Source organism: Nelumbo lutea, chromosome 1, assembly GCF_056320005.1.
Source record: "Nelumbo lutea isolate HS-2025 chromosome 1, American lotus-T2T, whole genome shotgun sequence".
In the NCBI taxonomy this organism is placed as follows: domain Eukaryota; kingdom Viridiplantae; phylum Streptophyta; class Magnoliopsida; order Proteales; family Nelumbonaceae; genus Nelumbo; species Nelumbo lutea.
In genome coordinates, this window is record NC_142684.1 from 19016269 (window position 1) to 19042227 (window position 25959).

Consider the following 25959-nt stretch of genomic DNA (forward strand, 5'->3'; position numbering starts at 1 on the left):
TCATTGAAGATAATCAGTTCAATCTCAAGGTAGAAGACAATGAACAATGTCTTCTTTTGAAGGATAGTTTTGACATTTTCAACAGATAACTGACAGTCACTTAGCGACAGGGACCAATTTGATGCTTTTTGAAAGTTTAGGTACTGTAGTGACACATTTGAAGGTCGGTTACTAACTTGACACTACCCCCAAAGTTCAAGGTACTAAAGTAAAATTTTCCCAATAATTATTTCAAACTACTTGCAACTTATATCCCCTTGGGATTTGCATATCGAATTGACCACACCTTGGTTTTTCCTAATAATTTTTAACCCCTTTGATCATGAAACTATTGGGGATTTGTCAACTACTGTGAGAAGGAATTAAGACAATTTTACCCTCCCAGATTCTGTTTTATTTTATCTTTATTTTTTTTCCTTAGCATATGCCCAACTTTTCATCCCCCACCCCACCCGCCCTTAATGTTGTAGTAAATGACATTCCCTTCAAGAAGTTATACGAGGGTGGTATTTTCTATGCATAGCATAAAAGAAAGTGTAAAAAAGAGGATAAAATGGACTTTTGATAATGCTAATTGATGAAGCGCGATCCGGCCGGTCTTAGCTGTCAACGACCTTGCTTCTGAACGGGGTAGCAGGGAACCTGAAACGGAGGAGATGAGGAAGCTTCGGGGGGGACCCGGTGTAGCGGCTCCGAAGCTCAAGTTAGAATCCTTCAAAAGCAAGATAACACCAGATAGCGCAAAGTTTGCATACCTTCTTTGTTGGGGGGCAGGGGGCTCTTATAATCACTTCGCGCACTCGTTCCGAGGCTCTTGTCAGGTCGGGTATGATTACCCTTGCGCTTGTCAATTTGGCCATCGTCCTTTCTGTTGGGACAGAACCGTCACTGTCTAACCGTCTCTCTAACTAGAGATGGCGGTGTCAGTGGCGGTGGCAGGTGGCCGTTTAGAGTGCGGCCGCCAAGCGTCAGATCCCAAGTCAGTCAGGTGCGGCGCCCTCGGGCATGGACTTCCTCAGTGTTAGGCATGGTACGACTTGTTTGGTTTTGGTGCCCAGAAGGTGATGCGGAGTGGTGAGCGAGGCGAAGTCTTGAGTTCGGAGGTATCTATAGGGTAGGTCAGTTCGGCGAGGTGAATCCTGAACTGTTACAAGGTTGGCCAGCTCGGCGAGGTATATCCTGAGCTGTTACAAGGTTGGCCAGTTCGGCGAGGTATATCCCGAGCTGTTACAAGGTTGGCCAGTTCGGCGAGGTATATCCTGAGCTGTTACAAGGTCGGCCAATTCGGCGAGGTATATCCCGAGCTGTTACAAGGTCGGCCAGTTTGGATTACTCTGGTTTTGGGCCAAGGGTGAGTTCGGGCCCCCCGTAGGGAGTTCGGTCCACTGGTGTCCCCTTGTTCACACCTTAGGCTTGGCCCTTTTTCCGAGCTGTTTTTTCTGCCACATGTCGCATAACTATGAGGTCGGGCCAAATCTTCCTTCATCAATTGCCCCCCACTCCTTGCACCAAGGGTCTTCCCCTGGTGCGGGGAGTTTCGCGAGGTAGTAGGTGGATTTGCCCCATCCTTTGGATCTTGACTGCGCGAGTTGCTTTTGCCAGGGTTCTTCGGTTTCCATGAAGGCTGGAAACGTGCCTACTCATAAATGCTGATGGTTGCGACAGCGCGCGTTTTAAATTTCAAAAATTTGCGCCACTGGGACGTGACAGTAGGTCATTCAAAAAGGCGCGCCACTACTGTACGTGCGCGGGCGACTGTCAGGGAGACATGCGGCGCGGTCAGTTTCGGAAAGACGCGTGTCGGCGCGACGTCGGTTTCAAAAAGGCGTGCGCTGACGTTTCGCTCTTTTCGGAAAGACGTGCGCCAATCACGTCTCGACCTTACAAGACGTGCGGTCAGCGAAAATGTGGGCCATCGGATCTTCTTTGATCTGCACGGTTGATCCTTGGTTACTGTAGCTATAAATAGTGGGCGACCCCAGTCGATTTGTCACTTCTGCGGTGTCTACTGAGCTCGCGTCCAACTTTTCAGCTCGCGTCCAAGTTTTTTCCAGCTCACGTCAAGGCTGGTTACATAGCCTTCAAGGTTCTTTGGCTTGTTCCTGTCTCCGGAGCCTTCAAAATGTTCTTCCGGTGAGTACCTTCCTGAATCCACCTTTTCCTCAATGTCTAGCTTTGATAGCTCAGATGACTCTTCAAATAGGGCCGACGTAGGTTCTACCAACCGAGCCGTGTCCCCCGACTGCCTCAGTGATCCTGAGGTGAAACTCGAGGACTATGAACCAGTAGGCCGAGCCGCTTCGGGCAGTTTGGCATCTACCTCCCGCCGAGGTCAGATGCTAGACGGGTTTGGTCCCTCGACCATGACGCTTGAGGGGCTTCAATCCATACTTATGTCTTACAACCTTCCCGGGGGGTATACATATTTTATTCCTTCGGGTAGCTTTCCTTGAGAACACGGTCCTGATGAGATTGTGATTTTTCGAGAGCAGCTCGCTGCGGGGTTGCGACTTCCTTTCCACCCCCTTCTCATCGAAGTCATAAACCATTTCGGTGTCACCATTGGCCAAATTCATCCGAACTCTATTCAGAACCTGGTGGGGACAGTTTCCCTTTTTTGCGAGCAGAACTTCCCCTTGGACTTAGAGATATTCTCCTCCATCTTGATGCTCAAGAGACAGGCGGGTTCTCTTCCTGGGGGAAGACGGGCGTATTACCTTTCTCCTCGCCAGGGTTTTAAGCTTCTACACGATCTTCCTAATAAGGTCCCGGCGTGGAAGCGAGACTACTTCGGTGTGCGAAGTGCACAAGGATGGCCCTTTCAGACCAGGTGGGGTGAGGCCGCTCCCGATTCAGGTGTTACTCTCGATAAAGAGACGGTGAAGGGCCTCCGGCAATGGGCACGGCAAGGTTTAAAGTGCCATCACTACTTAACGGAGGCCAAGCTTATTGCGGCCGGCCTGAGTTCAGGTAGGTTTCTAGCTATGTGGTTTCTTGCTTGCTTTGTTCTTTCATTTTTTCTGATGTCGAACTCGTTTCTGCAGGTGTGATGGATGCGGAGAGAACTCGTGGGGGGCGCCTGTTCCAAGGTATGAAGAGGAGGAAGCGGGTCGCCGAGCGAACTCGTACCGAGCTGCCCCTGGACGAGGAGCCCCAAGTTCCATACGACACGCCGGAGGATCTGCCCAGGGAGCCCGAGGTGACTCCACCGATGCACGAAACTGCCGGGGCACCTTATGCTGAGACCACTCATACGGGCACTCCTGCATACTCAAGTGCTCCTGCTCACTCTGGGTCCGCTCATACGCGGGCTGGGCCCTCGGGTTCGAGGGCTCAAGGGGAGTTCAAGAGCGTGTTGACGCTGAACTACGCTCTTCAGAAGAGTAGGGAGGCTACTTTCCCTGAGGAGATCGCGGTGTGGACCGATCTTCCTTTGAATCAGGTCGCCTGCCGCGCCGTAACACATGCTATGGTGGTAAGTTAGATTCCGTCTGCCTTTTTCATTTCCTATCGCTTTTGCTGTTATTGCTCACTTGTTTCTTTTGGTAGGTGAATTCTTCAATTCATGCCTTAGCGGCCCAAGTGGAAAGGAGCTCGCGACAGGCGCGAGCTGCTGAGGCTGCCGCTCATGCTGCTGAAGAAGCTTTCCGCACTACAGAGGTGAATACCCGGGCTGTTGAGACGGCCGCTTATGCTACCGAAGAGGCTGCTCGCGACGCGATGGCCAGACAGGCAAGGTCTCAGCGTGACGCCGAGGCCATGGGGGTAGTTGTCAAGCATATGGCGGACTTGAAGTTGGATTTGCAACATCAAGTCGAATATCTTCAGGAGGACATCAGGGAGAGAACACAGATTTTTTCCCAAGGCATTGAAGACGTCAAGAAGAAGGCCGTTGAAGACTACATTGCCTCTCCGCGTTTTGATGATCTGATGAGGATTCTTACAGGAGGGGGTTCAAACTGAGCAGGTGGATGATGTGGAATACGTACCCCGACCTTGGCGTTAGTGCCATATCCACTTCGCGTATAACTCAGGAGATGGCCAATGCTGCCGATGGCGAGCCAAACTCTGAAGGAGAGGCAGGGCCTTCGAGTGTTGTTGAAGTGCCTTCTGATGGAGAAGAAGTAGCTCCGGGCATGTAACAATTTTTTTTTAAGCACCTTCTGATGGCCAATGTACTCCTGTTTCTTGCAACGGAATAGATAATCTTTTTGCCCAAGTGTTCCTTTTCCCCGAACTGATTCTTTGTCGAACTGAATATACCACTTTCTTGCCCGGGTTATTATACTTCCGCGACCTATTTTGCCGCGAAGGCTTTTTGTAGCGAACTGAATTTTTGCCGAGCTGATAATATGCTCGACTTCTTTGCTTGTTTACGCCGAGGTTCTTCTTGGCTCTGCATCGTGGCACATAGGACCTGATTTCGTCCACTTCGCTTGGCGGTTTATAGGTAGTATCGGCTTAAGTTCACGATGTTCCACACTCGAGGTACTTGTTTGCCTTCCAAGGTTTCGAGTTCGTATGCTCCCCGAGCGATCTTTTTACTTTATAGGGCCCTTCCCAGTTTGGTCCAAGTTTGCCTATGCCGGGTTCGGGCACCATAATCTTATGAAGGACCAGGTCGCCGACTCGGAAGCTTCGTTGCTTTACTCTGGTATTGTAGTAGCGAGCTACCTGCTGCTGGTATGCCGCTGTTCGGATGTGCGCGAGGTCCCTTACCTCATCCAATAGGTCAAGGTGAAAGAATGGTAGGATCCATCTAATGGACGCCATAAAGGTTGCAGAATGGGTGGGGGAATTTCAAAAATTTCCTACCTTCTCTCAACTGGGAATCATATTCCCTAAATTTAGAATACAATATTCAAGGATCCTACTTGAACCATAATCAAACCAGATCTGTACCAAAAGATAAATGGGAGGAATATACCTGATCCGGAGAAGCAGTATCTCCCAAAGTTGGTGTTCACGCCCAAAGAATGCTCCAAGATCCGTTCCTGCTGAAGATGACACAGCTGTGAATGGAACAGAACCAGCAGGGTGCGTCCTACACACTAGATTCTTCACAAGAATCCTCTGGAAGTACTAAACACTGAATCTTTTTCAGTCTTTCTTGCAAGACTGATGTCAAGAACAGATTTCTTGACTTTCTTTTCTGCAAAGATCTAATCTTGCAATGGCAGATGGCGGCAGCAGGAGGAGATCTCCAAAACGAAAAATGCTGAACTGCTTTTTCTGTTTTTCTGGAGAGTAAAAAAAATATCAGATCTGATCTGAATTTGCAGGAGATATCCTATACCTCTTCAAGGTGGTTCGAAATCTCCTCCTTTCTTCTTGATTAAGAAACCTCCTTTTTAGGAGTTATCCCAATCCAAATCAGTATTTGGATAGGGGATAATCTTAATCCTTTCTGCAGATAGAGTTAGCTTACTCCTGATCTTATCAGGAGGTTACCAGATTCAAATCTAATTTGAATTTGGTCTCTAAGAGTGGATAAGGCTAAAGGCCCAATCCTTTTACTAACTTTAATCTCAAATTCGCCCCATGGATGGGTGATCATATCAGCCCACCACGAAATGGGCTTTTGGCCCATTAAGTGTTCAGTGTCTAATTACTTTTCAATCTGCTGCCCAGTTGGGCTTCTTTGTATGGCATGGGACCCAAGCATTGATCTACACACCAGCCACATGGGTTCGGCCCAGCCTCTAAAACAAGGCCTAGCCGAATTCACTGAAAAACTCAATGAACCCCTTGAGTCCATCATATGGACCCTATGGGCCCAACACTTACATTAAGTGGTCCCTGGGCCAAGCCATCTTATAAAAACCCAGGGACTGTGGGCAGGTGCAAGATTAGCCCATCAGGTATTATCCTCAATGGTCTTACACTTAACCTCTCAGCCCTTAATGATCAAGCACTGCCCGACAAGAGAGGACCTCTCCCTCGGCTGCAAGGAACAATGCCGCACTCTCCTCTCACATGGATCCCGGGAATTAAAACCATTTGCAAACAATTCGAAACCGTACATATATATATAAATATATTAATTTTGCAAAACAAAATTCCAACGATTGAAATCAACTGCCGGCAGTTTGGTTTCCATCAGAGAGAGTGCATTCCCGATCATTACCCTTTGTCCGACAAAGTGGCTGATTCTGTCACTATGATCACCCACTCAGATGAATTCTCAAACTGCCCCAACATACCCAGGTTTTGATCCCCGCTAAGGATCTCACTGAATGGCATATCAAAGGCAGCCTGATCCAACACCTAGTGAAATGTCATAATCGAGTCTAGGGGTCAGGTGTAACTTTCCAGTTTTGCCCATCTATCTCCAAGGTCCAGGGCAATACTAGAAATCTGGTCCGGTTCAAGGATTCAAGTAATCCCATACTGCATGTGCCTCGGGTCTTACCCTGATGGCTGAGACAGGCCATCCCAACACTTGGTGGCACACCAGTATCATCCTTGGTAGGATAAATCTCCCCAGACTTATCCAACAGCTGTGAACATTTAAAACTAACATGAGTCTCTATAAATGTCCAGTTTTAGGGTTTTACACAGAACTAAACCAAACAACATGAATCAAACATGCACTTTATTTATTTCCACTAAATAACAAAAGTACATCAAATCAGATTGAAGCTAAGGGCATACAAAACTGTCTAACACAAGGTTGGTACGTAACTCGTCTCTGTTCGTCTGATCGTCGTATGTTTCTAGTCGCAATGTTGGTACTTCGATTTCCGTCAGGATCACTGCTTCAGTGCCGTAGGTGAGGTTGAAGGGGGTTTCTCCCGTGGCGGTTTTTTCTGTAGTTCGGTGAGCCCATAAGACACTTGGTAGCTCTTCGGCCCACAATCCCTTAGCTCGATCCAGACGTGCTTTCAGTCCGCGCAGGATGGCCCTGTTCATTACTTCCGTCTGACCGTTTGCCTGCGGGTGCGTGACTGATGTGAAGTTTTGCCGAATCCCCATGTTCTGGCACCACTCTTGGAACTTGATATCCTCGAACTGCTTGCCATTGTCGGAGATTAGTACCCGAGGTAACCCGAAGTGACATACTATGTTCTTCCAAAAGAAGTTCAGAATGTTTCGGGCCGTAACAGTTGCCAGAGGTTCGGCTTCTATCCACTTTGTAAAGTAATCTACTGCAACAACTAGGAATTTTCTTCCACCTGTTGCGGGTGGGAATGGCCCCAGGAGGTCGATGCCCCATTGTGCAAAGGGCCATGGGCTGGTGAGGTATTTGAGGTCGGAGGCAGGTTGATGGTAGATATTGGTGTGCTTCTGACACTTGTCGCATTTTCTGACGAGCTCGATAACTTCTGCCTTCATCGTTGGCCAATAGTATCCTTGTCGAAGTGCTTTTTGGGCGAGTGCTCTGCCCCCCAAGTGTCCACCGCACAGGCCTTCATGAGTGTCGTGGAGTACAAACTCAGCTTCGGCAGGTTGCAGGCAACGCAAGTAGGGGAGCGTGTACGACCGTCGGTATAATCGTTCATCTATTATGACGTATTTGGCTGCCTGGCGCTGCACCCTCTAGGCCGCATTGCGTTCTGCAGGGAGGGTTCCGTCTATCAAGAAGCTTGCGAGTGGGTCGATCCAGCTTGGCTCTGCTTCCAAGATGGGAGCGACCTCCTCTGTCCCCCCGAGAATACTAGGCCGAGGTAAGTCCTCTATGTGAACAGTTCTCATGTCGTTGTGACTTGTGTTGGCTAATCGGGATAGGGCGTCGGCCTCAGTGTTCTCTGACCTCAGGATTTGCTTGATGAAATGTGATTGGAAGTTGAGCAGGGCTTCTTTTACTTTGGCCAAATATGCGATCATGGAGAGCTCGCGTGCTTCATACTCGCCAGTAACTTGGTTGACCACGAGCTGGGAATTGCTGCAGATGACCAAGTGTTTTGCCTTTACCTTTCGCGCTAGGTCTAGCCTAGCTATCAGTGCTTCGTACTCTGCCTCGTTGTTGGATGCCGCGAACTCAAAGCGTAGTGCGTATTCTAATTTTGTGCCGCCCAGGCCGCATAAGACTATTCCAGCTCCGCTGCCTTGCCTGTTCGAGGAACCATCCACGTGAAGGATCCAGGGCTCCTCATCCTAGTTCGCATTTCGCCTGACCAGGAGAGATGCCACACTAGCTGCTACTTCACGGGGTTCGGACTCTATTGGTTTGGGAGCTCCGGGTTCGCCCGAACTGGGGACCTCGGGCTCGACCTGTGGGGCTTCGTGGCTGAAAGTGCACTCGGCGATAAAATCTGCCAAAGCTTGTGCCTTAATAGCGGTTCTTGGTTTGTACTGGAGGTCGTACTCGCTGAGTTCGATGGCCCATTTCGTCAGTCGACCGGAAACCTCGGGTTTGAGTAAAACTTGTCTCAGAGGTTTGTTAGTCAGGACGATGACGGTGTGAGCCTAGAAGTATGGGCGGAGTTTCTGAGCTGCTATCACTAGGGCGTATGCTAGCTTTTCTATCTGTGGGTACTTTGTCTCTGCTCCCTACAAAATTTTATTAACATAATAGATGGGTCGCTGGACCCGGTCTGTTTCTTTTATTAGTACCGAACTGACCACCTCGTAGCTTGCCGAGAGGTATAGTTCTAAGACCTCGTCCTCCTCGGGCCGGGCTAAGGTTGGTACACTAGCGAGGTAACCTTTTAGCTCATCGAACGCGAGCTGGCAGTCCTGGGTCCACTCGAATCCTTTGCCTTTGATTGCTTTGAAGAAAGGTAGGCAGCGGTCTATCGATTTGGACATGAAGCGGCTTAGAAAGGCTATGCGGCCGTTTAGCCTCTAAACCTCTTTTACTTTCCGAGGTGGTCTCATATCTAAAATGGCTTTTATCTTGTCCGGGTTGGCCTCAATACCGCGCCGATTGACAATGTACCCTAGGAATTTGCCCGAGGTGACGCCGAAGACACATTTGTTGGGGTTCAATTTCATGCTAAACTGACGCAGGATTTGGAAGACAGAATCTAAGTCTTGTATTAATTCTTGTGAAAACTGAGTCTTGAGGATCATGTCGTCTACATAGCACTCTATCTTCGTGCCAATTAGGGGCCAAAACAGCCTATTTACAAGTCCTTGGAAAGTCACCCCGGCATTTTTTAGTCCGAAGGGCATGACCTTGTAGCAATATAGGCCGAACTCGGTTATGAAGCTGGTTTTTTCCTCATCGGATGGGTCCATCCGGATTTGGTTGTAGCCCGAGTAGGCATCCAGGAAGCTTAGCAACTCATTTCCCGAGGTCGTGTCCACTAGGCGGTCAATTCTGGGGAGGGGGAAGCAATCTTTCGGGCAAGCTCGGTTCAGGTCGGTGTAGTCGACGCACATGCACCACTTGTCGTTTGCCTTTTTTACCAACACCGGGTTGGCCACCCAACTCGGGTAATGGACTTCCCTTATGAAGTTTGCTGCGAGGAGCTTCTCGACCTCCTCGTCGATTGCCCTCTAGTGTTCTGGGGCTAAGTTGCATTTCTTCTGTCTAACGGGTCTGACTACAGGGTTAGTATTAAGTTTGAGTTATCAGGCCGAGGCTAATGCCGGGCATGCCGGCCGCGGACCAGGCAAAAATATCTAAATTTTTAAGTAAAAAACTCACCAGTTCGGTTCGTAGGGGTTCCTCGACGGAAGCTCCGATCTGAAGTGTGCGAACTGGGTCTGTAGCCGAAGTGGGGATTGCGACCGTTTCCTCCGTGGGCGAAGCTCGTTCCTCACCTTGCTCTCCAGGCCACTCTAGTTCGAGGTCATCGGACGCCTTGGTTTTTCCCTTCAGGGTGGCAACATAACACTTGCGGGACTCGAGCTAGTCGCCCTGCGCTACCCCCACACTGAAGTCCATAGGGAATTTCATGGCCAAATAGTAGGTGGAGACCACCGCCCGTAGGATATGCGTGATCGGCCGCCCTATTATGGCATTGTATGGGGAGGGGGTCGCGACCACCAGGAAATGATGGTTGAGTCTGACCGCACAAGGCCATGTGCCGACTTCCACAGGTACTGTTATTTTCCCGAGGGGCCTGACTTCCTCTCCGCTGAAACCCACCAGGGGAGTGTTCGCGGGCTTCAGCTCGCTCCTCTGTAACTGTAGCTGGTCAAATGCTGATTTAAAGAGGATGTCCGTTGAGCTTCCCGAATCTACGAGTACGCGTCTGACCTCAAAGTCGCTGATCCTTAGTTTAATGACAAGCGCGTCATCATGGGGGTAGTGGACCCCTCGCGTGTCATCCTCCGTGAAGAAGATTGGTTCTTCGGTCTTTGGTCTCTTTGGGGGGTTCCGTTCTTCGAGGGCCGCTTCGCGAACTGAAGTCCGGGCCGCTGCCGAGGTACACCCCGCTACCACCGAACCTCCCACAATTACATGGATGGTTCCCCGAACTGGCCTCTCTTCCGAAGGCTGTCGTTGCAATGGTTCGACAGGTCTGCTGCTAGACTCGGGGGCATCCTTTTCGTGCTCCCCTTGCCGACCTGCCTTATTGTTATTATTGTTGTGCTGTACAAAGTTTCTCAAGTATCCGCGACGGATGAGCCCCTCTATCTCATCCCGGAGGTTATTACACTGCTCGATACTATGACCATGGCCTCTATGGAAACTACAATACAAATTCTTATTTCTAACGTTCGGATTTCCCTTTAGGCAAGGTGGCCACTTCACGTACGGGGCGTCTTTGATCGTCATTAAGATCTCGGTCCGCCTTGTGTTTAACGGCTTGTAGTCCGTTCGAACTGTTAAGGGAGCTCAGAACGACTGGTTCGGCTTCGGCTCCCGGGCCGGGTTTTTTCTGTCGACCGGGTTGGAGAGCTCGCCTTCCCTCTTTCTTTTCTCATTCCCGCCTTCGGTTCGTTGGTTGATTTCTTCCTCTGTCCTCATGAACTTATCCGTGAGCTTGAGGAATTCTGCCATGGTTGCGGGCTGTTTAGCCACCATGTGCCATTTGAATTCTTTGTGCGTCACCCCTCTTTTGGCCGCCGTGAGCTGCACTGCGGGGTCCAACCGCGATATCTGCAAGCATGCTTCGTTGAATCGCTTGATGTAGCCCCGGATAGATTCTCCTTCTCTTTGGACTACTCCAAAGATGCTTTCCTCTGTTCTGGGGCACCGTTGGCTGGTGACAAAGTGTGCGGTGAAGACCTGCACGAACTGGGCCCAACACTTTATCGACCCGAGGGCCAGGTTCCTGTACCAAGTGCGGGCTACCCCCCAGAGGGTGGTGGTAAAGACCATGCACATGCACGATTCGCTGGCCCTGGCGAGGTGCATTTGGGACTGAAAGGCGTCAACGTGGTCGTTGGGGTCGAAGGACCCGTCGTACTTGTCCAGAGGTGGGAGCTTGAAATTTCCGGGGGGAGACCCGGTGTAGCGGCTCCAAAGCTCAAGTTAGAATCCTCCAAAAGCAAGATAACACCAGATAGCGCAAAGTTGGCATACCTTTTTGTTGGGGGGCAGGGGGCTCTTATAATCACTTCGCGCACTCGTTCCGAGGCTCTTGTCAGGTCGAGTATGATTACCCTTGCACTTGTCAATTCGGCCGTCGTCCTTTCTGCTGGGACAGAACCGTCACTGCCTAACCATCTCTCTAACTGGAGATGGCGATGTCAGTGGCGGTGGCAAGTTGCCGTTTAGAGTGCGGCCGCCAAGCGTCAGATCCCAAGTCAGTCAGGTGCGACGCCCTCGGGCACGAACTTCCTCAGTGTCAGGCATGGTACGATTGTTTGGTTTTGGTGCCCAGAAGGTGATGCGGAGTGGTGAGCGAGGCGAAGTCTTGAGTTTGGAGGTATCTATAGGGCAGGTCAGTTCGGCGAGGTGAATCCCGAACTGTTACAATGTTGGCCAGCTCGACGAGGTATATCCCGAGCTGTTACAAGGTTGGCCAGTTCGGCGAGGTATATCCCGAGCTGTTACAAGGTTCGCCAATTCGGCGAGGTGTATCCCGAGCTGTTACAAGGTCGGCCAGTTCGGCGAGGTATATCCCGAGCTGTTACAAGGTCGGCCAGTTCGGATTACTCTGGTTTTCGGCCAAGGGTGAGTTCGGGCCCCCCGTAGGGAGTTCGGTCCGCTGGTGTCCCCTTGTTCACGCCTTAGGCTTGGCCCTTTTGCCGAACTGTTGTTTCTGCCACGTGTCGCATAACTGTGAGTTCAAGCCAAATCTTCCTTCATCACTAATGTTCTGTGAGATAGGAAACTACAGCGCACAAATGATAGGGTGTATAAGTTTATATAATATGTAATTCTCAGCACAATGCAAAGGAAAACCAAAATGTTGATTACTCTCGATTGATCGATAAGATAAACCACCCATTACGTAAGAACTCAATATTGAATAATCATAATACTCTTCACAGTGTCTGCACATATATAACATGAGTGCAATTTCCTTCATCACTGCCCATAGATGCTCATGCATGTTCGTCGACAATCTGAATGCAGCTGCATCCAGTTGGAGTCATGACCATGATGATCTTAAGCTGCAATATATATAGTTCTCAGCAGCACAGGATTGTGTTTCAAATAGCTAATACTTTAGTGCCGAAATTAAAATCAAGAAAACAGGAGACACAAAGATTTGATAACACTTAATTAATTTATAGAAATAATAAGCAGGCTTATCGACTCTAGAAAGTGGGAAAACACATCAATTAAAATTGCTCCTTTTGCACACGCACCTACTTAATTTTCTATGCAGCAGGTTAATTAAACGAAGCAAATATTAAGTCTTATCCTGGATTAACCCAGTAGTACGTCCAAGAAATTAAGAGCTGGAACGCCTGCAACTCTGTATCTCTACATCCATCCCTGTAAGAGCGACTATATATGTAAGTCTAGAACAATGATGGCGGTCCTTTGTGATGCTCAGGATTCGGCCCTCCAGGTGACAGTCTCATTATGTCATCGTCCGTCATCGTCCTTCTTGGGAGAGTTTCCATTAACCCACGTAAACCGACGCGGCTGTTGATCTCCTTCTTTTGTATATTCAGAAACCCAGGATGAACTCGTGCATCCGATTCAACAGAGAGGATCAGTAGGACAACTGAGAGCAACATCAACACACTCCGGACGATTGAAGAAGCCATGGAAATGCTTAAGAGTAATAACAAACAAAAGAAAGTTAGTAGCTTACTGGGTGCTGATCTGTGAGAGGCCATATGCGAGTACATATTTATAGGGAGGGATTCTGCAAGGGCCGGGATAAAGACCTAATTAGAATATGTTACTGACTGTAACATGTAGGAATTTGATTGTATAAGCGTTTTAGAATCTCATCTTTTTTGTAAGGATGATTTGGATAATGGATGATCGTCTAAGCAGACAGACAAAAACACAGCGCATTCAGGAGACCTCCATTGTCCTGCAATGGAGGCCGCTCCTCGACTTTTTTGCTTCCCACCACTTCTAAATCACATTCTTGGTGTGTTTTAATTGGCCCAGCCGCCCAGTATTACAATCACAACTGTAGATGATTCCAATTATCATGCACGTGTCTTTCGATTTCGCCCCTATTGGAATTGTTGCTGATGGTCTGGGAACTGGTGGTGATGGTTTCCAAAATAAAACCGACCAGACTACCAGAGCTCAGCGGAAGAGGTAGACCAAACCTTATGTATATATGGAATGGAATTGGTAATTAATTAGCCCAAGGATTTCATGGCTTCAGGCTGAGCATCGGTCAAAGCACAGCTATTCAAAAGACCCAATCATTCCACCCCACTAACAAGTCACACCCACCAGACTGACATATTTGCTCACGTTCACACGCACAAACTGGTTCTTATTGTAGAGATGTTGTTGATCGTCTAGTCATCAACTAACCCACAGGGAAAATATATATATATGATATGGAAAGGATGAGTTTGATATTAACATGTTGAATTAGTGTCTGATTATTAGTAAAATATTGACATAGAAATTAATGATGAGTTTAATTGATATTATATCAACTGTGTGTGTGAATGCGAATGGAATTGGATTAGCGGGGTGGATCCTATTACAAACAGCTGATCGAATTTGTATTGCCATAATTGGCTTAGAGTCATTAGACTCAAATTTGAATTGGACAAACAGAAATCCCTTGTCGCCCTTGAAATGCATAAAGCAAATTAAAGGAACCCAACTGGGTCTTCGGCCACTTGTTTTTTATCGAACCCAACATTCAATCAGGCTGTGTTGGTTGATAGAAAATAAGAGAAAAACAGAAAGTTGAGGAAAAACTTGTAAGGATCGATCGGTAGCACGAAAGGTTAATTTCGCATATAGAGATCGTGTCTCCTTTTGTTCACTAGCCTATTGTATTTGATGAAGGTGCTTTCGACAGGCCTATGGCATGTCGACACGTGGCACAACGCAGAGCCAGTAAGTGCATCTAGCAGGGTGGAGGTCGGCGTGCAGTGCAACCACACGCGGCGAGCTCGGATGACTGCCCTGTTAAGGCCGGTTAGCATCCATGCCCTCAGCACACTTAATTGACCCACGACTGTAGCAACCTTTAGGCTCCACTAGCTCTCAGCCTCAGCATGCTCTCGGATCCATGCACTAGCCAGCTCGTCCAAGAAGGTTAGTAATTTTACTGTGTTGTTGGTGGGTGTGGAATCCAACCAAAAATAAAAAGTCTTGCTCCAATTAAATAATTTGTAAATAGTGATGAGCAAGGTCATCTCCACAGGGATTGGATGGATTTATTTCCATGTGAACGAAGTAGGGGGTTGTGACGATAAGAAAATAAGATGAAATAAAGAAAATAACAGAAAATAACAGAAAGCAATGATCAAATTGATGGGAGATAGCTTCCGGTTGAAGGGATAAGTTCAGCTTTGAATCTTATCATTGATCCTCGATGCAAAGATAAATTCAAATGTTTACGAATAAATTGGTTATAACCATTAACAAGCTCTAACAGACAGCCTCTACTCGTATTATTCGACAACCAAAACAAGCTCTTTGATTGCTTCTCTTATTAATAGACAGTCTTAAACAAGCTCTTAAGATTTAATCTATTAAAAGCATTAAGAGGGGAGAAACCCAATTCTGGTTAGCGATCTCACAAGCTCAGACCGTTTAAACCAGATCATACATTTTCCTAACATAGATCGAAAACTTTTTTGCAATCAATTTCTGTTAGTTGCCACCATGATCAAACCTACCAATCATATATGAAACTAGAGGTTCAATCGGCCATAGATTATTCTCATTGAATGAGCAAAGGCACCTTCTTGCTTAATCAATAAAAATAATCTTCACAGTTAATCGCAGAAAACATATGAATACCCATAAACAAAGAACTGAAATAAAAATCAATTAGACCTCACAATGTTTATAGAATCAAAACTTCCCTAACCCTTCAACCAGAAATTAAAACCTTATAGACACTTCATGATGAAATCGTAGCTTCCAGATGAGAAGTAGCGAACTCTACTTCTTCCTCCTTGGTTGTTGATTGCTCTCTTTGAAGGCTGAAGCTCTCTTGGAGGATTTGATGATGCCTTGGTGTTAGTCCACCCCCTTTATATAGACTTACGAGGGAATTGTCTCCTGCTTCTCTAGAGTTCTTTCTCCATTAGGAGTTTAGTTTCCTAATAGATAATGCCTAGATTATATCTAATCTACTCCTATCTCTTTTATCCTTCTAGAAGTACAATAAAAAATTGAATCTGATAGGACTTTTTTATGCTTCTTATTTTTGCATTCATATTGTGCTTCCTCAACGAATTGGGCCGCTGTAAGGCTTTTCTGCGAACTGAGCTTCTCTACAAATTTGCTTAGACTTCGGGCCCAATTTTGACATCGATTCAGTTCGAATCTATCAAAACTCAAAACAAAAAAGTTGTAGAGTTTTTCTTTATCTTTCTAATGCATCTTGAATCTTCTCAATCAGAGTTTGGATGGGAGAGTTATGCCCAGATTACTACACAGCGCCGAAACTATGCAAAATTACCCGATTAGCCTTGTTTTTCACCTAACGCCTTCTTTTATGCCCTAAATCGAAATACAAGAATAGTGAGTCCAATTAGGTACTAATTAAGTATAAAATACTGAATATTGATGGATAAATATATGATATTTTTTATTCTCATCAGTTGTCCTCGTCCAATCTTAGCATCAACAATTGGTGTCGTCTATGGGAACTCGATTGTTGAGCCTTCCCCCCCCCTCCCGGCATTACCACTCAGCTTCCAATAGAATGGCTAGAAATAAGATAACTATGCAGAACTTAATCACCAGGAACCAACTCCAGACAGTCCTCAACCAGCTTGACAACCTCACACAAAGGCTAGACGAGGTGGGGTGGCTACACCACTAGAGACCTAGGGCATCGCTGCGGACGCCCTTCGCAGGCTCCGCTGGCTAAGCACCCTATCGGACCTTACCAGGCCGACCCTCAATGTCTGGCAGAAGCACTTGAAGTGTGAGTCAGCTGCCAAGAACCCTCCAGCCTCCCGACCAAAGGGAGAATGAATCAGCATGATCTTGCAACCAATACGAAGCCAAGGACACCGCCGTTGATAAGAAATGCCTCCTCCACCTCGCACCTCACACCTCCAAGACTACCTCAATGACTAATGGGCCAAAAGGGATTGAAATACGATAGGCCCATCCCGCTGTCGAGTAGACTAGGACAAAGCCGAGGCACCCATTGGCCAATAGATTGCCGACTTACAGGCACAGCTTGGCATTGTGAAAGACGAACTTTGACAAGTCAGTGTCCCCCCACCAGGATGGACACCTTCACCACCGCCACTCTGGAGACCTATGATGGCACCTCGAACCCAGACAAACACCTGGAGAGCTTCCGGGCACTCATGCTCCTATACGGGTACTCCGACGAAATGATGTTCCGAGCCTTCCAAGCGACCTTCAAATGGGAAGCACAACGCTGGTTCTCTGGGCTCCCGCCTTGCTCCATTAGCTCCTGGGACTAGTTCACCAACCTCTTCCTCGCCCACTTCATCAGCAGCCGATGATGCCAAAAGTGTGTCGTCTCACTCATGGCCATCTGATAATGACACGACAAGAGCCTGTGGTCCTACCTCAACTACTTCAAGAAAGAAGAATTCGAGGCCTGTGACCTTAACCCCATGATCTCCATGCATGCAGTAATCCAAGGCCTCCTCCCCGGGTCAGCCCTTAAGTGCTCTGTCGCCAAGATGCCACCTAAAACCAAGGCAGAATTTTTGAAAAAGGAACAAAAGTACATCACTGACGAGGAAGCCTTGGCCAGCAAGAACCGAGGTGGAGAGGCCGACCATGACCACGATGACCACCAACATGAAGATAGTCGTAGCGACAACAACAGTATGATGTCGCCGGCCTCATCTACAACCAGTATACACCGCTCAACTCCACCTGAGCACACATCCTCATGCAAGTAGGATGGGAGGAGTATATAAAGTGGCCTAAGAAGAGAAAGAAGAACTCCAAGAGGGGTGACCCAACAAAATACTGCACGTTTCATCATGACACCGGCCACGACACTGAACATTGATACGACCTCCAAGATGAGATTGAATCCCTCATCAGCCGTGGATTTCTGAAGTAGTACGTTGACACCGACCTCATCAACTCGCCCCAGCAGCAATGGTCATAGTCAGTTACTCATCATCAACACCTCGGCCACCTCAGCTTTGGGTGCAACCGTAGATCGGACCATGTAACCACAAGAGCTCAGCCTCAGCCGACCATATAAACATTTTCAAATAAAGCAAGTCTCTCTTACCTCGCCTCAAACCCTCAACGTATACATTCTTGTCTCGACCTAGCGACCTTCCGCAGCATACAACCTTCACCAAGGTTACATGCTCGGACTAGACCTTAGTCCATGGCACACGACCCTTGGAGATCATACACCTAGTTTCCAGGTCCCTCGCCTCGGTCGACTACCTGGATGCAGCATGCAACCTTTACCAAGGTTACACGCCAAGACTAAACATCGACCCACGGCATATGACCCTCCCGCAGCCACATGCCCTCGGATGACCGACTAGCCACGGCAAACAACCTTCACCAAGGTTACACGCCTGAACCGGACATCAGCCCAAGGCATACGGCCTGTTGGAGGTCACACACCTACTCATCCCTTCTGATAGGAAGCTATCGGACCTCGGCCATATCTGACATGTCAGCCCTTGATTTTGGCCTTGGCCTCGGAGAGACCCTCCAAGTAAGCGAGTTCTCGTCCAGGCTCGAGAGCTGGCACCGACCCTTTACTTGTCTCAATTCATGGCAGAACAGACATGCTAAAGGGAACAAGACCACTTTGCTAAGACCAGGGCAATCTGCAGTTTTGGCCGAGCTCCAAGCATGGGATGGGTAGCAAATATAGCAATGACGTGCGCCTCCCTTTCCTTCTCGGTAAGGAAGGGGGTCCCATGTTTTCAATAGTAAAGCTAGGCCTTGACCTTACCCACTTGGGTGATTGAGCAAATGGGTTATTAAGCGATGAATCTTTGGAACTTGCGACCTCTTGGAAGGGGGAACCAACCCCTACACAAAAGAAATGCAACCGCAAAAAAGCACAAGATACACAAAAAATTCCACGTCGGGCAACTCAAAACAGACTTCGGACCTCAGCGACATCTTGGGTTGCCGCAGACTCCCCTCGACAAGCAACCCCCTCAGCTCACCTCGGGCAGCCCCACCTCTTGGCCGAGGAACCCTCTTGGCCAAGGCACCCACCTAGCTGAGGCAACCTCCTGGCTGAGGTACCCTCCTGGCCGAGGTACCCACCTTGATGAGGCACCCTCCTGGCTGAGGCACCCTCCTGGCTAAGGTACCCACCTGGCCGAGGCACCCTCCTGGCTGAGGTACCCTCCTGGCTGAGGCACCCTCCTGGCTGAGGCACACTCCTAGCCAAGGCACCCTTCTGGCCAAGGTGGCCACTTGGCCGAGGAACCCTCCTAATCGAGGAGCCCTCTTGACCTTTCTATCAAATGGGCCCTCTCCAGTAGCAAAGTTCCTGATGTTCAACAACATCCCTATGTAAACGCGAGCTAACCGCTGCTTATCAACGGGGAAGGGAGCTGACGTGTTGGGCCAAAAACAATAATCCTCTGCCACTAAGGGCTCGACTCGGCTCCCCACCAAGTTGACCTGAATGACCAGCCCTCTACACCAGATAAAAGGGAGTGTCACTTTCGTCTCACGTACTGTCGCAACTCGACACCTACCTTGGGCATGGTCTAAACCTTCAACGCCGAGACCTGCCACACACGCAGTCAACACCCGACACCAGAACTTGTCTCATGTGCGGTCATGGCATGCCCACTCGTCATGTACACCTTACACAGTGGTGACCGGCCAGATGCCAACGCTTGGCTCACGTACAGATTCATCAGCTCATCTGAAGCACACGATTGGAGGGCACGCACGGACTCATGAGCTCATCTGAGGCATGTAATTGGAGGGCACGCATGTCTCGTACCCATATGTAACACAGTACCAAGCTCTTTGGTGTCAGGGCCAATGCCTCCATTCTCTTCGGCCCTCCACCACCTCATCAAGGAGCGGAATCATCATGGCAACAAATAAAAGCCCCTCAAGGCCAAGGACAATGTCTACATGCTCATAGGTCGGGCTACTCCTAATGAGGCTTCGGCCATAGCAGATATCTCCATGCACCTTAGCCAGGCTATCCTCAGCAACTCCGGAATCGCAACCAGAACCTTGGCGCCCTAAGACCACACTCTCCATCCTAGCTATAGCCGAGGTCCTCGCCATAAAAGGCCACTCAGTGACTCCCAGCAAGAATGACACTCTCTTCGGCCGAAGTCAAGGTCCTCAGCTAAGACATCCACCATGGCCTCAAGAATTGAGGGCAAATGTGTAGGCACTTTCAAAAGGCCTATGGAATGTCAACACATGGCACAGCATGGGACCAGTTAGTGCATTTGGAAACGCGGAGGTCGGCACCCAGTGTGAGACCAATGGCGTGACCACACGCGACGAGCTTGGATCACTGCCTTGTTCGGGCCGGATCACATCCTAGCCGTCTGCATGCTTCCACTATCAGGCGACCTCAAGTATAAATAGGGCATAACTCCCCCAAGGTAAATGATCTGAAATGGGAGCCCAGACTTCCATTCTCCCCATCTCTCTTGCTCTCCAGCTTTCTAGAGACTTCATCCAAACTCCTCGGACCTTGTCTGCCTTATCTGCTACGCCCTCACTAACTTGATCGTTAAAGTCCCCGCCTCGGGCTATCACCCAGGGCATTTGATGTTCCCTTCCTAGTAGGTACTCGGCCTCAAGCAACCTCAAGTAGACTTCATCGACCCTCGGATCCATGCACTAGTCAGCCCATCCAAGAAGCTAAGCAAATTTATTGTGCTGTCCTCGTCCAATCCGAGCATCAACAGTATCCTTTTCATCATCGGAATTGGGTTCCCCTGCATTTTTTTTTTCCAGGAAGTCCATTGAAACTGCAACGGGTGTGCGATAATATGTGTGTTCTCATATAGGTGGGTATTTACATTGGAGTAATGGAAAACCTGAATGGAAATTCAGCAGATCGGGACTCTTCTCAGCACATCATAATTGCCTTATATAGAACACAGGATTGGCAATTAGTTGTGTTGTCATTTCTTGAGCAACAGTTCTGCCCATCCAAATCAATAGTATTAGTGTATTACTATTGCTTCAATTCTCATCAATTTTTTACTTTTGCCCATTAAGTAATCAGTATCAAGCATTTTCCCTATTTTTAATCCCTACATTGTTTTTAATCATCTTAATTTGTTCATTTGTTTGAGACCCATTTTTTATGTTCTAAATTTAGGCGATTATTTTATTTGATATCTTTAGTGAAGAGATTAGATTAAGTTTTATTTCTAAATATTAACTCACTTTGTAAATCTTATATTGTTTGAAATGATTTTGTGTTCTTTTGTCTTAGGTAAAATATAAAAACCTCCCTTGAGGTTTCTGACAATCACAAAAACCTCCCCTATAGTATTGAAAAGCCTATTGTTATCCTCCTTTTAGTTATTGTTGTATTGGATGGAAACGTTGGTCTAATGCATTAGCTTTTTTCAAAAGTAACCATTTTACCCTTATATCCATCAATTGATATAGAAATTTACTAAAATACCCCTAAAGGAACTTTTCACTTTAAATTAAAAAAATATCCCAAGTTAGATTGAAAAAGTATAATGTAACTTTACTCTATAAAAACATAAGGTCTAGTGAAGTCTAGAAGGGAAAATCTAGCATTTTGAATTATATTGAAAGATGCCCTAATAAGTTGTAAGGGTAATTTTATAACTTTGAAGTATTTGTAGGTGGGATGTGGCTATGCTAGATGGAGGTGGTCTCCTTGAAGGATAGAGGAAGACCAGAGGCAAGGGATCAACCAAAAGGATTAGGGAGTGATGAGACGGCTGAGCAGGGAATCTAATGATAGGGGTAATCAAAGGTTGAGTGAGTTAATTTCGTTATGAAGGGGATCCCTATTTATAGGGAAGGATCCCGAGGTCCCGAAAGGAAGGAGCCAAAAGTGTTTATTTCCTACTAGGAAAGAAAGAGAATATTAGATTCGTTGTCGGCCATTAAAGAGCGTTGCTAGGGCTTCACCACGTGTTCTTATGGGATCTCTTGAAAGTTGACTTTCCTTTCTCCCAAGGATCCTCATAACCCACATGTACTACTACCTTTCACATCTCACTTAACCAATGTAGCATTAGTGACATCATTAGTTAGCAAGTAGTGAAGGGATGAGAGATCCATCGTATGGACGCCCAAAAATGCGGAATAAGGGTGGGGCGAATTTCAAAAATTTTTCTCTCCCTTTAACTGGGAATCACATTCTCTATTTAAAAAATCATATTTTCAAGGATCATTCTTGAACCATAAACTGAACCAGATCTGAACCAAAAGGAGTAGGGGAGGATTATACCTGATACGGAGAAATAGTATCCCCCAACGAAGGTGTTCATGCCCAAGGAAGGATCCAAAGATTGCTCCCACTGAAGATGGCACAGTGTAGGATGGAGAAGAATCAGCAGAGTTCTTCTCCAAGAACTCTATCCTTTGCAAAAATCAGTAGGATGGCACGTGAGCACAGCTTCCTATCAATTCTTTTTCAAAGAACTGAAGTCAAGATCGAATCTTGACTTTTCCCACAACTGTAGATCGAACTGGCAAACAGGGGCGGCAAGAACAGGGAGGTGGTAAGAAAGAATTTTGTAGGGTTGCTTAATTCTTTCTTCTCTGTGATTTCAGCGGTGAAGAGGATCTGATTGTGTTTCATCTAAAGGCTGCCGCCCCGTCCTTCTTTTGTTAACCTAAAGGATCAGCTCCTAATCCAATTAGGAGCTACTTATCCAACTCATATTTGGATCAGCCTTCTCTTCAGGTGATAAGGATAAACCCTTATCTTATCTGCAGATTATATTAGCTTTTTCCTAATCTCATTAGGAGGTTTCTAGATCTGAATGTGATTCAGATCTGGACTCTTTGAGTGGATAGGGTCAAGACCCTATCCTATCCGCTAATCTATCCCAGAATTCACCCCATAATTAACTAATTAAATAGCCTAGTTCGAAATGGGCTTTAGGCCCATTAAGCTTATGTGCTCACTTAACCTTTCTAACTGCTTACCAGTTGGGCCTCCTTGTATGGCGTGGAACCCAAGCATTGATCTACACATCAGGCACATGGGTTCGGCCCAACCTTTGTTACAAGGCCTAGCCGAATACACTGCTATAGACAGTGCACCCCCGAAACCCATCAAATGGTCTCTATGGGCCCAACACTTACCCTAAGTGGTCCCTAGGCCAAACCACCTTGTAACACCCAGGGACTGTGGGCAGATGCAAGATTAGCCCATCAGGTAATACCCTCAATGGTCTTACACATAACCTCTCAGCCCATAATGATCATACATTGCCCGACAAGAGAGGACCTCTCCCTCGGCTGCAAGGAGCAGTGTTGCACTCTCTGCTTGTATGGATCCTAGGAATTAAAACCTTCTTGCAAACATTTTAGAAACCATAATACATATAATTTTATATCTCATATAAAATATATTTTGCAAAACAAATCTCAACGATTGAAATCAACTGCGGGTAGTCTTGGTTTCCATCAGTGAGAGTGCATCCTCGATCATTACCTTTGTCTGACAAAGGGGCTGATCCTGTCACTATGATCACCCACTCAGATGAATTCTTAGACTATCCCAACATACCCAGGTTTTGACCCCCGCTAAGGATCTCACTGATTGATACATCAAAGACAGCCCAATCCAATACCTAGTGCAGTATCATAATCGAGTCTAGGGTTCGGGTGTAACTTTCCAGTTTTGCCCATCTATCTCCAAGGTCTAGGGCAATACTGGAAATCTAGTCCAGTTCATAGATTCAATTAATCCTACACTATATGTGGCTAGGGTCTCACCCTAGCAGCTGAGACAGACCACCCCAACCGTCTTGGTGGCACTACAGTGTCAGCCTTGTCAGGGTAGGTCTCCCCAAACCGACCCACTGGCTGTGAACATTCTAAACTAACACGAGTCTCATTAAGCATCCAATTTAAGGGGATTACACAAAAATATACCAAGGGAACATGAATCAAACATGCACTTTTATTCATTTACAATAAACTCATAAAGTACATCATTCTGATTGAAGCTAAGGGCATACAAAACTGTCTAACAGGTAGCCTTTTATTAATCCTACACGGTGCCCGGTCACGTGTGTAATAAAACATTTTGAAACCAATATATATATATATATATATATATTTTCCAAAAACAAATTTCAACGATTGCAATCAACTGCCGGCAATTTAGGTTTCCATCAGAGAGAGTGCATTTTCGATCATTCACTTTGACCCCCCTCTAAGGATCTCACTGATTGGCATATCAAAGACTGTCCGATCTGACACCTAGTGCAGTACCATAATTGACTCTAGGAGTTAGGTGTAACATTTCAGTTTTTCCCATCTATCTCCAAGGTCAAGGGCAATACTAGAATTTTGGTTGGATTCAATGTTTCAAGAAAACTCAGACTGCATGTATCTCATGTCTCACCCTGATAGCTAAGACAAGCCAACCCAACCAACTTGGCAGCACATTAGTGTCAGCCTTGGCAGGATAAATCTTCCCAAATCTATCCAATGACTGTGAAGATTCTAAACTAACAGGAGTCTCATAAGTGTCCAGTTTAAGGGTACTACACAAAAACACACCACAATGACATGAATCAATTATGTACTTTATTCATTTACAATAAATGTCAAAAGGTACATCAATTTGAATGGAGCTAAGGGCATAACTGTCTAATAGCTCCCACTTGCACTTTGGTCCAATCGGGTACAAGCTGGAGTCCCATACTTTCTACGTGTGTGTCAAAAACTTTTTGTGTTAGTGGCTTAGTTAATGGGTCTACTACATTCTGCATTGATGCTACCTTCTAAATCAAGACATCCCCTCTTTCTTCTATCTCCCGTAGTACATGGTACTTCTTCTCGATGTGCTTCGACTTCGAGTAGGCTCGTGGCTCCTTAGCCTAAGCAATGGATCCAGTGTTGTCAAACAACAATGGAATGGGTGATGTGTTAGATGGAACTACTCCTAATTCCTGAATGAATTTCTTCATTCAAATGACTTCCTTGGCAGCTTCACTTGCGGCAATGTACTTGGCCTCGGTTGTGAAATCTACGGTTGACCCTTGTTGCTGCTTTTTTATCTAATAACACATGATCCTATCATGAAGATATAACCAAATGTAGACTTTTTATCATCTGGATCTGATTGGAAATCGGCATCAGTATACCTTTGGATCTGTAGTAAACTACCACTGAATAACAAACAAAACTTTTTTGTCCTTCGAATGTATTTTATTACGTTTTTCATAGCGGTCCAATGCTCCTACCCTGGGTTAGATTGGTATCTGCTTATCATACAAACTGTTTGAGAAATGTCAGGACGAGTGCACAGCATGACATACATGATGCTCCCTACGACTGAGGCATAGGAAATCTCTTTCATGCCCTCAATCTCTTCGGGAGTCTTGGGAGACATACCCTTGGAGAGAGTAACCCCGTATCTGAAAGGAACATTTCCTTTCTTAGAGTTCTCCACACTGTATCTTTTGACAATCTTGTCAATGTAAGTAGACTGGGATAATCCTATTATCCTCTTTGATCTATCTCTATAGAGTTGAAGACCCAATATGTAGGAGGCTTCTCCAAGATCTTTCATAGAGAATTGCTGTGAAAGCAACACTTTCACTGTAGTTAACATTCCTACATCATTCCCAATGAGTAGAATGTCATCTACATATAGAACCAAGAACATAAACTTATCCCCACTGGTCTTCCTATAAACATAGGGCTTATTCGGATTTTGCTTAAAGTCAAACTATCTGACAGTAAAGTCAAACTGGATGTTCCAATTCATAGAAGGTTGCTTAAGACCATATATGGAACTATTGAGTTTACATACCATGTGTTCCTGACCTACAGCTATGAAACCTTGCGGTTGCTACATATAGATATCTTCAGTAAGATCTTCATTCAAGAACGCGGTTTTGACATCCATTTGCTAAATCTCGTAGTCATGGTACACTGCTACAGCTAGTAGGATCCTAATGGATTTAAGCATGGCCACAGGTGAAAAGTTTCCTCATAAACAATTCCCTCTTTTTGAGTGTACCCTTTCGCCACAAGATGAGTCTTGTAGGTCTCAACTTAACTACTGGGGCCCTTCTTCCTCTTATAGATCCATTTGCAACCAATTGCCTTTACCCTGGTGGGTAGATCTACTAGAGCCCAAACTCCATTGGTTTCCATTGAATCCATATCAACTCTCTACCCACTTCAAGGAATCTAGGTCCAACATAGCTTCCGATTAAGTCACGGGATCCTCCTCACTAGTCGTGGCTTCCACCCAGTAACTTTCTTGGTCATAGTCGTAACGAACTAGAGGCCTGGAAACCTGGGTAGATCTTCTAGGTTGGTTATTTTTTCTAGAGCTAGTAAGA